This window comes from Dama dama, chromosome 18 (assembly GCF_033118175.1).
Source record: "Dama dama isolate Ldn47 chromosome 18, ASM3311817v1, whole genome shotgun sequence".
NCBI lineage: Eukaryota > Metazoa > Chordata > Mammalia > Artiodactyla > Cervidae > Dama > Dama dama.
This window is the reverse complement of record NC_083698.1, coordinates 49524938-49537458: the sequence shown is the minus strand read 5'-3', so window position 1 is coordinate 49537458 and position 12521 is coordinate 49524938.

Here is a 12521-nt window from a genome sequence, read left to right as displayed (position 1 = left end):
TTGTCAGCAGCTGTTGACTTCATCAATTCCACTATGTGATGAGTCACTCAAACTTCCACAGAGCTAGGAAGTTACATGCAAGAAAGAGGATTTCTTATTGTGATCAGAGAGGAGTGGGAAGAGTTAGATATGGGGAAAGTGAACAAAATCAACAAAAATGAAGGATTTGATGCTATAGAAAACTAAGTAATTAGGGGACATATGTATATCTATGACTGATTGATGATATTTAGCAGAAACAGCAAAATTCTGTAAAGCAATTATCCTTCAATTAAAACATAAATTTAAAAAAGAAAATGAAGTAATTTATATGTCAAAGGGAAAAAACTATAATCTACCCAGTACTTTAACAGAACAACTGAAAACATGTGGCAACTAGCATAAAGGGTAGGGAGAGTACTTACAGCAGGAAGAAGGTGGTCATTTAAAAAGGCAACAGCTATGAGTGGGCAGCAAAGAAATCTACTCCTCTATTTCATTTGTATTATTATCATGCCAAATATTAACAAAATAATAACTGTCCCAGGTATCAGTCAAAGTCCTTCTTGAGAGGATATTTCTTAAACTCTTTATCACATTACACAACCTCTTGGAAAAGGTAAGATTTAGTTACCTGTCAATTCTAAAACAAATTTCTATCAACTGCATAAGTAAGCACTCTGTGAAATGCACAACACAATATTCACACTGCTGGATATAATTTGGCTTGAGACTGACTTTGCATTTTCACTGTGATTTTGTCCTTTGCTCGTTGCCTTTCCTTCATTGAGCATATACCACACATGATGGAGAAAGAAATGGCAACCCACTCCAGTATTTTGTCTGGAAAACTCTAGGGACAGAGTAGCCTGGTGGGCTTCAGTTCATGAGGTCACAAAGAGTCAGATATCACTAAGTAACTAAACCACCAACACACACAAAGCAGTACACTAAGCATTTTACAAACAATCCTAACAACATCCCTAACAACATCCCTATGGCTTATGTGACCTTCTTTAGGTCAAGTGGTTGCCACTGCTCTGTTTTTGAGATCAGAAACAGAAGCTCAGATGGACTAAATAGTTAAATGCTCAAGGTTACCCAAGCACTTTAACACCCATAACTATTAGTCCCAAAGCTTTTCTTTATAGAGAAACTCACTATGATCTTGGGAGAAAATGCTGCCATTTGGCAGTATTAAAATAGCACTTTGTGTCCTCAAAGGTTAAAAAAAAGACAGTAAAAGGTTAAAAGTCATGCAGATAATATCTCCATAATCCAAGTATCTGTTCACATAGTTATTCATTTTATTCCTTCAGCAGGAAGCAACTCTTTGGTGTAGTAGGGAATAGAAAAATAAGTAAGACAAAGATGGGTAGGACAAAGGCCTTTGTCTTCAAGGAAGCTCAGCGAAGCACCAAATGAAGTCAACTCTAAGATACAACAGAATTGATATTTTGCTATTTTTCCCCGAGAAAATAAGCTTTTTGTAAAATAAAAGTTACTGACAATAAATTTTATGGTTCAATACAATGGCCTTAAAACCGTAGAACACAAAACTATAGAATCCAGAAGTACTGATAGCTTTCCTAAGAGAACAAGGTTGGGTTAGAAGTAGAGACAAGAGGAACAGTATCAAATACTTTCTCTCAAACAAGTTCCATTTTAATTTTTTTCTCATATTAATTTTCAGCATAATATTTTGCTTGGTTAAACAGTCCCATCACTGAGAAAATTTGAAAACCTCTGCCTTGGTGAAATAAATACATCTTTTATACCAACTTAGATCTTATGAAAGACTGGTGCTTGCTTTTGTGCTTATTACTCAAATATGTCCTAATAAAATTATTTGAAAATCCAGGCTGAACTGAAAAGACAAAACTCAGACAAGATCTATCAAAACCATGAATAAATATATAATAGCCTTGTAAACACTCATACTCCAGATCTAACAGAAATGAATAATAATTTGAGAATCTGAGTGGGATGAGTAGGAAAAAACTGGGAGTGTCATTTATATTCCTGAGGAGGAAACAAATTTAATAGTGAGATTATGACATTAGGACAAATATCTGAGATGATGTCAAATATTGCTCAAGCAACTTATAAAAAAAATCAGCCTTCAGTATCTACACTGGGTTAGAACAACTTGTTTAGTCCTTGTTTTTTCACCATCAACCTTAAACAATGATGGATGTGAATAATAAGCCATACTGTAGCAGAAAAAACCTGGGACGAAGTGGGGAACTGTAACCAAATCCACAACCAAACAGCTATGAGACCTCGGATAAGTCACATAATTACAGTCTCTTAAACCAGCAGTCATAATGCCTCCAATCTCATGAGATTGTGCTTCAAATAAAAATGTGAAAATGACTAAAATAGAGCCAGACCTCATGGGAAATAGGTTTCAAACAGTCTCTCAATCCACCACTCGATTTCATTCTTTCCAGTGCCTCTGGGTCACTTGATTTTCTTAACACATCCAAGCCATTCTCTTGCCTGTTTTCATAGACCATATTTCTTCTAGTGCTTATCAAATGGACTGAGTCAAAATGACCCAAATATACCTGACATTTTATTTCAAGAACCTATCATTGTCCAACTTCCATTTCTTGTCTCTATGTTCATACATCTGATTGGCTCAGGCTAGGTCACAGATAGGCTTCTCCATCCTGAACCTATCAGTGCTCTCTACAGCATCAGTGTCAGCTGGTTTGAAAAGTTATCCATTCAAGGTGTGATGGAAAGAAAGGGAAGCTAATTAGAAATAGGGATATGACCAGTAAACTAGCCAAATGCCTCTTATAACCTAAATATCTGTAAAATTCTAATCTTCCAAATTCTTCCACATCTGTGTCCTCCATGTTCCCATGAGATAGGAAGGCAAGTAGCCTCATAGTCTCATTTTACATATGGGAAGAATAAAACACCAAGGACCAATGACTTACCTATGGTCACTTAGTGAGTGACTGATGGAGCAGGAAATAAATCCAGATTTTCTGAGAGCTTAGGGAGCCTGGTCTCTCTTTAACAATTAAGATTGCAAAGATTTCTAAATACAGCACGGGCAACAACAGTACCAATTGCATCAGTACCAATTGTACAGGCAGAAATACAGGCACAACTAGAAGGAACTACCCCAAGTCATTAAAGTAAGGGAAAAAACCAGCTTGACATGGACTTGTGTCTCTACAGTGCTATGCTTTCACTCCCAGGCAACTTCCTTCTGTAGAGGAATATCCATGCCAGTCAGAAAGAACCTAAGGGTTAAATCCTTGGCACTAACCCTAGAGGGCAATGGAGAACTTCCCCCACCCCCTCCAATAATTCAGCCAGTGAATAGATGCCTCTTTCATAAATCTCAGAAAACACAGTTAATACTCAGCCACTACCCTCAAATTAAATGAGGACTTATCTTACTCTAAAAGACATAACGATTTCATTATTTGTGCAAATTTAAACAACACATGATAAAAGGAGAAGAGACACAAAATAGCAGCTCTCAGAAATTTCGATAAAAAAACACCGCTGACCACTCTTAGAACACAGGGACCATGTTAAACATAAATGCCTTCTGCACCTGACCCATAGTGGGAAGAGAAGATGGAAGGAAGGTTCCCTCAGCCTTAAGCAGCAGAATACAAAGAGAAGAGTCACTGGCATGAGGTCTAATTGCCTACCCGATGAATAATGTCGCCAGGCCAATTTGGGAGTTGTCACGGTTCCCGCCCTATAGTCCAGGATTATTTGTAAAATAAAGCAAAGGGAGCCCAGTGCTTTGAGAATGCCAATGCAAAATTATAATAATTGCTTATTACATAATATAGTTATTAAAGTACTTTCTGTGTTGCTCAGAAAATAGGGCATGTACATGGATAGAGAAGCCGAAAGAAAATGGACATAATTGTTTTCCTCTTGTAACTTTCCCAGGCAGAGAAAGTTGCTCTGCCCTCAAGGCTTTGGGACATTTTATTTGTATCTCCACTGAACTGTAAGCTACTATGGGGCAGAGACCAATTTTTAGCCATCAGTATGGCCATAGAGCTCAGCATCTGCTAAACTGACACTCTGTGATTGAACTTACCACGATGTACTCTCTTCAGCCATAGACGTACAATAATAATAAGTTTTTAAAATGGTGGGCCCCAGTCTGATCCCTTTACATCTCTGTCACTTTGGAGCAGTGCTAGCCAATGAACTTTATTCGAGTAGAGAAATGCTTTATTTCCAGTATAAAAAATGGAAAGCACTAAAAGGAACGTTTTAGCCACTTGTGGCTCTTGAGCATTTGAAATGTGGCTAGTGTGACTAGAAACTGAATTTTTAAATTGTAATTAATTTAAATTGCAATTAATTAATTTAAATTTAAGTCACCACTTGTGATTCACAGCTATTATGTTGGACAGAGCAGCACTGGAAGTCTAGTATGATGTGCTGCACATAGTAGTTACTATTCAAATGTTCCTGAATGAATGAATGACATACCTATCCTTCCTAAGACTACATCCCTCCAAACAGCTGGCAGTTACAGAGTACTGGGCGCATTCAAATACCTAAACATTAGCTTGGCTCATTTGGGATTTTTTTTTCTTTTGAATTTACTTTTTTACTGAAGGATAGTTGCTTTACAGAATTTTGTTGTTTTCTGTCAAACCTCAACATGAATCAGCCATAGGTATATACATATATCCCCTCCCTTTTGAACTTCCCTCCCATCTCCTGCTGCATCCCAACCTTCTAGGTTGATACAGAGCTTCTGTTTGAGTTTCCTGAGCCATACAGCAAGTTCCCATTGGCTATCTATTTTACATATGGTAATATGTTTCCATGTTACTCTTTCCATACAACTCACCCTCTCCTCCCCTCTCCCGAGGTCCATAAGTCTGTTCTCTATGTCTGTTTCTCCATTGCTGACCTGTAAATAAATTCTTCAGTACCATTTCTCTAGATTCCGTATATATGCGTTATAATACGATATTCATCTTTCTCTTTCTGACTCACTTCACTCTGTATGATAGGTTCTAGGTTCCTCCACCTCATCATAACTGACTCAAATGTGTTCCTTTTCATGGCTGGATGATATCCCATTGCGTATATGTACCACAACTTCTTTATCCATTCATCTGTCGACGGACACCTAGGTTGCTTCCATGTTCTAGCTATTGTAAATAGTGCTGCAATGAACAATGGGATACATGCATCTTTTTCAATTTTGGTTTCCTCAGGGAATATGCCGAGGAGTGGGATTGCTGGGTCATATGGTGGCTTTATTCCTAGTTTTTAAGGAATCTCCATACCATCTTCAATAGTGGCTGTATCAATTTACATCCCCACTGACAGTGCAAGAGCGTTCCCTTTTCTCCACACCTTCTCCAGCATTTATTGTTTGTATACTTTTTGATGATGGCCATTCTGACCTGTGTGAGGTGATATCTCACTGTAGTTTTGATTTGCATTTCTCTAAGAATGAGTGATGTTGAGCATCTTTTCATGTGTTTGTTAGCCATCTGTATGTCTTCTTTGGAGAAATGTCTGTTTAGGTCTTTTTCCCACTTTCTGATTGGGTTGTTTGCTTTTCTAGCATTGAGTTGTATGAGCTGCTTGTATGTTTTGGAAATTAATCCTTTGTCAGTTGTTTCATTTGCTATTATTTTCTACCATTTGGAGTATTGTCTTTTCACCTTGCTTATCCTTTGCTGTGCAAAAGCTTTTAAGTTTAATCAGGTCCCACTTGCTTACTTTTGTTTTTATTTCCATTACTCTAGGAGGTGGGTCATAGAGGATCTAGCTTTGATTTATGTCATCAAGTGTTCTGCCTGTTTTCATCTAAGAGTTTTATAGTTTCTGGTCTTACATTTAGGTCTTTAATGCATTTTGAGTTTATCTTTGTGTATGGTGTTAGGAATTGTTCTAGTTTCATCCTTTGACATGTAGCTGTCCAGTTTTCCCAGCACCATTTATTGAAGAGGCTGTCTTTGCCCCATTGTATATTCTTGCCTCCTTTGTAAAAAATAAAGTACCCATAGGTGCATGGGTTTATTTCTGGGCTTTCTATCTTGTTTCATTGGTCTTTATTTCTGTTTTTGTGCCAGTACCATACGGCTTGATGACTGTAGCTTTATAGTATAATCTGAAGTCAGAAAGGTTGATTTCTCCAGCTCCATTCTTCTTTCTCAAGACTGTTTTGGCTATTAGGGGTTTTTTGTGTTTTCATATGAATTGTGAATTTTTTTTGTTCTAGTTCCGTGAAAAATGCCATTGGTAATTTGATAGGGATCACTTTGACTCTGTAGATTGCATTTGGTAGTATAGTCATTTTCACAATATTGATTCTTCCTACCCAAGAACATGGAATATCTCTCCATCTGTTTATGTCATCTTTGATTTCTTTCATTATTGTCTTATTAGTTTCTGTGTACAGTTCTTTTGTCTCAGTTGGGATTAAGTGTGTGATCTAAAGGAAGAGCAAATTTGATCATTCACTAGATACTATGAGGAAAGTCTTCTGTGGCTAATTTGAAAGACAGACTTAAAAGTAACTGATTTGTGTAAGAATGAGTTATTTACAAACCATATTTTCACTTCTAGTCTTGTAGCTTTGTGCAGAGTGGTCAAGTGGAAAAACAACCTACTTGGGTTCTAATCCCACTGAACTGTCTATTGGCTGAAAGATTTTGGAGCTCAGTTACCCACTCCAGTACTCTTGCCTAGAAAATCCCATGGATGGAGGAGCCTGGTGCAGGCTACTGTCCATGGGGTCACAAAGAGTCAGACATGACTGAGTGACTTCACTTCACTAACATAAAAAGCACCTTTACTAGTTTTTTCACCTTCAAAATGAGGGAATTCTATTTCCCTTGCCTGCTTCCCAGGATGTGGTCAATAGCAAATAAGATTACATGTGTGAAAATATATAATGCTAAGCAAAGGTAGATTAATGTTACTTATTTTGAATTAAGTAACATTTAAAAATGATTATTATAGTAATGATCTTGTGCTATTAGCAAATGATTATATGTACTTTCTTACACAGGAAAAACCTACATGTGCCCTCCACAAAAGGTCAAATTACTTTCTTCCACTTTGATTTCCACTTTTTTCTCTGCCACTTCATATTTCATTAAGGTCACATCCTGCTTGCTGGGTGACTTCAAGTGAAAATTCTGCAGCTATTCCTCTCACCATCGCTCAGCATTATTGGATGTGGCTGTTGCCACAAGAGGGTTGCATTATAGGATCTGTGTTTGTAGGGGAAAAAAAATTGTATTGGCATATCATTTCCCCAACAACTCACCTAAGGGAGCTTCCCCAAAGGCTCAGTGGTAAAGAATCCATCTGCCAATGCAGGAGACCTGAGTTTGATCCCTGGGTTGGGAAGATACCCTGGAGAAGGAAATGGCAACCAACTCCAGTATTCTTGCCTGGGAAATTCCATGGACAGAGGATCCTGGCAGGTTACAGTCCATGGGATTGCAAAGGCGCTGAGCACTATCTAGTAACTGACACACACTAGCGACTAAGCAACAACAACTCCCCCAAGGAGAAAATTTCATATTGTGTTTCTGAAAGTGAAAGCCGCTCAGTTGTGTCCGACTCTTTGCAACCCCAAGGACTATACAGTCCATGGAATTCTCTAGGCCAGAATACTGGAGTGGGTAGCCTTTCCTTTCTCCAGGGGATCTTCCCAACCCAGGGATCAAAACCAGGTCTCCTGCATTGCAGGTGGATTCTTCACCAGCTGATGGACAAGGGAAGCCCAAGAATACTGGAGTGGGTAGCCTATCCCTTCTTCAGGGGAACTTCCTGATCCAGGAATCAAACAGGGGTCTCCTGCATTACAGGCAGGTTCTTTACCTTCAGGGAAGTTTCTGAAGGCCCTTCTGAAAAGTAATTATATGAACTTCTCTCAGAAATGAAAGAAATGAAGAAAGAAACACTGGAAGGCAATTTGGAGAGAATCCTTCAAGATTAGGGAGATAGCAGTGGTATGTGGACTCCACAAGCACTAGGAGCTCCTCTTCTGAAGTCTTACAGTGCTTCAACATGTGGTAGGACCTCCTCAGAAAGGATCAGCTACCTATAGATTCTAAGGAGGCAGGACACTGGGCACTTGGCTCCTGGCCTTGGCTAATGATTCTAGTCCCCCAGAAGAATCCCCAACCTTGAGGAATGGTACATATCTGAACATTGACTACTGCCATCAGCTCTGATTTTTAGAGACCAAATACAAGAGACCCATGGTGCATTCACGTGGAACCAAAAAGGACTCTATCATGACAAGGTTTGCTATTTCTATTAGTCAGGCTAAATGGAAGCTTGGAGCATATTAAATTTATTTAGAGAAAGGAAAAAATGTAATATTACTCACATCCTGTGTTCTGAAGAAAAATCATGCTGCTATCAACTGTATGACTATGTCTCAAAGCAGGGCTTCCTTCCACTCCACATTTTTTATAGAGGCCATAGTAAGGTGGCTTTTTGACTTATCGTTTGTCAAAGCCTCTATTTCCACAAAACTATGAGGGCTGAGCTAGAAACAAGCCCAGTTATACTCACTAGGCTGTGTTAAAAACCATTTCTCTTCATGCATGCTCAGCCACTGCAGTTGTGTCTGACTCTTTAATACCCTATTGACTATAGCCTGCCAGGCTCTCTGTCCATGGGAATCTCCAGGCAACAATACTGGAGTGGGTTGCCATGCCCTCCTCTAGGACATCTTCCCAACCCAGGGATTGAAGCTTAGTTTCCTGCAGCTCCTGCACTGCAGGCAGAATCTTTATCACTGAGCCACCATGGAAGCCTGTTTCTCTTCAACCCTCAAATAATTTCCTTAGATCAAGAGAGTATATTGATAAGCAAACTATGTTGCTCATGAGTTTTAAATTATTCTGGCAGATATCAGTTACCTCTGGTAGCTATGGGTGAGAATTGTAATTATCCTCCCCCACAATCTCAATACCAAGTGATATATTACACTGAAAACATTTCAATCAAAAAAGCCACATGTTCAAATACTCAATACAAGAAGGCCCCAAAACATCTAGATAAACTAAGACATGTGCAAAATCCCAGGAAATAGTACATATGTATAAAATGGTCACTAAAGGCAGTGTCCTAGTAAAGAATTCAGCTAAATTTCCAGTCAGAAGTCAAGTCTTAGGATCCTATGCTAAGCTGTTGAACAAAGCCTGAATGAAGGTCTGTCCAAGAAGGTTCCTATAAGGCTCTCTCTAGATTCTTACTCCCCGATGTTCATACGAAGGCATGTATAATATTTCCAGCTAGTCTACATAACTTATTCATCAGTCTTTCACTAGTGAAAAATTATTCTAGTATCCCTTATACAAACTAGCAAATCTTCTTGTCCTTATTGGAGATAAAGTTTTAATAGGATTGTAAATTATGGTTTTTCAATGCTAACTGACTATCCCAGTGTATAAATTCCTTAGTCCAGTATTTCAGAAGTTAACTATCCCCCACGATCCACTCTAAACACACATACATACACACACACATATCCCTCTGTTAGTACTAAAGAATAATGAAGTAACTCAGATAATACAATAATACTGCTCTCTCTTCTGAAGAGTTCTCTCCTGGATGGTTGAGAGGTTTGAACTCTTGCTTCTTCCCAGTCATAGGGGTTTACCTTAGAATTCAATGTTTCCCTTCCCTTCAATGTCTTTCCACTAAGACCCCCATACAAATAAGCCTCTGGTGAATCACAGAGCTGGCTATTGATAACCACATCTGTGTGAGACAATTATGATTACACAGCTTGTGTATGCCCTGTTCCTGGTTTTTCCAGCCAAAACACTGGAGCCATTCTTAAAAGCAAGGGCAAGCCCTGCAAGGGCCGTTCCGAAGCTTCAAGAGTCTCCCAATTTCCCATTATCTATTTGTTCCATTTAACACCACAGTGCTTGTTCTCATTGGAATGTGGACACCTGGAAAAATTCTCACAGGAGAATGCCTGCCATGTATTGATTCTTTTCTTTCTTCCAGGAACAGAAGATGTTAATAAATTTTGGATTGTATCGACAAAGGTCACTGCACAGCTATCCTGAGGGACAGAGAATAACAGTTTTGCAAATCTTCTTCTTGAACATTCATCCTTTAAGAATCCTGGTACGCCAGTATCTGCTTTAGAATGTGTCTCTTTCAGCTAGTGTTTCTTAAACTGTGGATGCAGACCTATCACAGCATTTTTAAACTGATTTAATGGTTAATGGTTTTCATTTTTAAATAAAAATAAGACAGAATAGAATGGGATGGGATTGGATGGCATAGGAAGGCACAGGATGGCATGAGATGGCATGGGATGGGATAGGACAGGACAGAATAGAAATAACAAAGCAAATCACAGATAGCAAGGGTAATATAATGACTTTAATATGACTTGTTTCAGTTTTATGAGTGTGGGTGTATGTTTGTGTGTGTAGTGAGTTGCAATATAGAACATATTTCTTACTGAGGATAATAACAAAAAAGTATTTTAAGCCACTATCAAAATTTACATGGAGATAAATTTTCTTTGGGTCTCAAATAAAATAAAAGATAGGTATAATGGAAAGCTTCCATGTACCTACTGAAATTAGCTAGGAAGGCAGGTTAGGAATAAATGTCATCATGATCCCAAAATATGTGCCTGGGGAAAAAAATGTTATTTTTAAAGTGTCAGAATAAACCCTTCTTGCAGCCCAGGCTAGTTTCTGGAATAGTAGAGTTTTAGTTTGCTTTCTCCCAGAGGCAGACACTGAAACAAAAATTCACACGGTTTATTTGAGAAGAGCAGGAACCATCAGTTGGGAGCTATGAGTGATCAACTACGGTCAGTTTAATGCACATGGGAAAACTCAGGGAAATGGTCCACTAGACACCAGAGAATTATCCCATCCAAGGAGCAAGAGAGCAGGCATTTATATTTACTTTCTGATTCTGCTGAAACCTGCTTCTGGGGCTGGGAGGTAGAAGTGGCAGGTGTTAATTCCCTGGCACTTCCAGTCTGCCCTACTCCTGGGCAGAGCAAGCCAGAGAAGTTTCCACTTTTCACACACACACACACACACACACACACACACACACACACACACACAAATGCATATACTCTGGACCAAAAAAAAAAAAAGGCAGATACTGGGACTCTGCCACCATGAAGGGGAGGGGAATTTGCTGAAGTTCCATAGTCACCTGGATTCCCCTGGGTTAAGATGAACAGATTCAAGGCATTTCCAAATCCTGTGCAGGGGAAGGCCTCACCTGCAGGCGGTGTTACTCACAGGTGAGGAACAATTCCTCAGGGCTACCCAGGTGACTGGTAATTTCATACTTTCTCATCAATCATTTAGCTGCAGATTCACAAGGTGGTTCCTGGCTCTGCCAGACTGTCTGGCCAGATAAATAAATAGAAACCAAGATGGGTTTAGATCTGTAGTAAAATAAACCTTGGAGACTCAACCACAATGTCAACTGGATTCAGAAAGAAACTCTATATTCTTCAACTCCAACTAACTGAAGAAACTCAACACTTTTGCCCTAGTCAGCTCTATGGTTAATTCTATCAAATCTGATAGACCATCAGAGACTCGTCTCCATCAAGTGGTGTATGTGAGTCTGGACTAGTTTGTACAGGAGACTCTTTTCCCTTTCCTCCCGGACCCACAGCTAGAGCAAATTTCCCAACCTTTCTTACAGTGGCCATGTGACTCAGATCTGGCATTGAAATGTGGGAAGAAATTATGTGCTCTATTTCCTGGTCTGAGCTATAAAAACTCTCACATGTTCCTCCATTTTTTAGCTGGATGTCTGTAGACTAAGGGCATCTATGAAAACCACATGTTGAAATAAGAGTCTCTCTCAGCTTGGGTCCTCCAAAGACTGTGCAGAGGAAAGCACCATCCCCTACCCCATCCCACTCACCAGCACTAATGGGCATTTACATGAGTAAAATCTGAGTTACCAACATTTCAGGGTTTATCTGTTACAGCAGCTGCACTTAAACAACACAGCCACCCATGACAGAGGCTAGGCTCACAGCCAGACTGGTTACTCCAGCTGTTTGCTGCCTGCTCCCCTCTCCCTCACAGTTGTGGGGGTCCCAGTATTCTTTGCTGCCCAAGGAGGTAGTTTTAGACATACAGGGTGAGTAAGATGGCTAGGAGACACTGTCTTGGAGATGTTTCTCAAGGGGAAATCTTTCATTTTTGCATGTTTTCTGACAAGAATTTTCCATGGCCATGCAGTGAGTCAGAAGCAAAGCAAGAATTCATGTTCTCGCCTGCTAGGGCATCTCCCCCACTCCAAGATGGGGTCTAGGCTCTGTGCTGTGAGTTTGTGGGGAATCAATCACAATAAGGGTCAGGAAATCAGGATTCTACCTTCTGACATAGACCACTGAGAAGACTTTAAGCCCACCAGTCTCAAATAGTTTAAAATCAGCTGGAAAATCCCTTTTTGGTCTAAATATAGTACCACTCAATTCCTCTCCCAAGTGACTTTATCCCATTAGTATCTGCATGTCATTAGAAATGCATATTTTC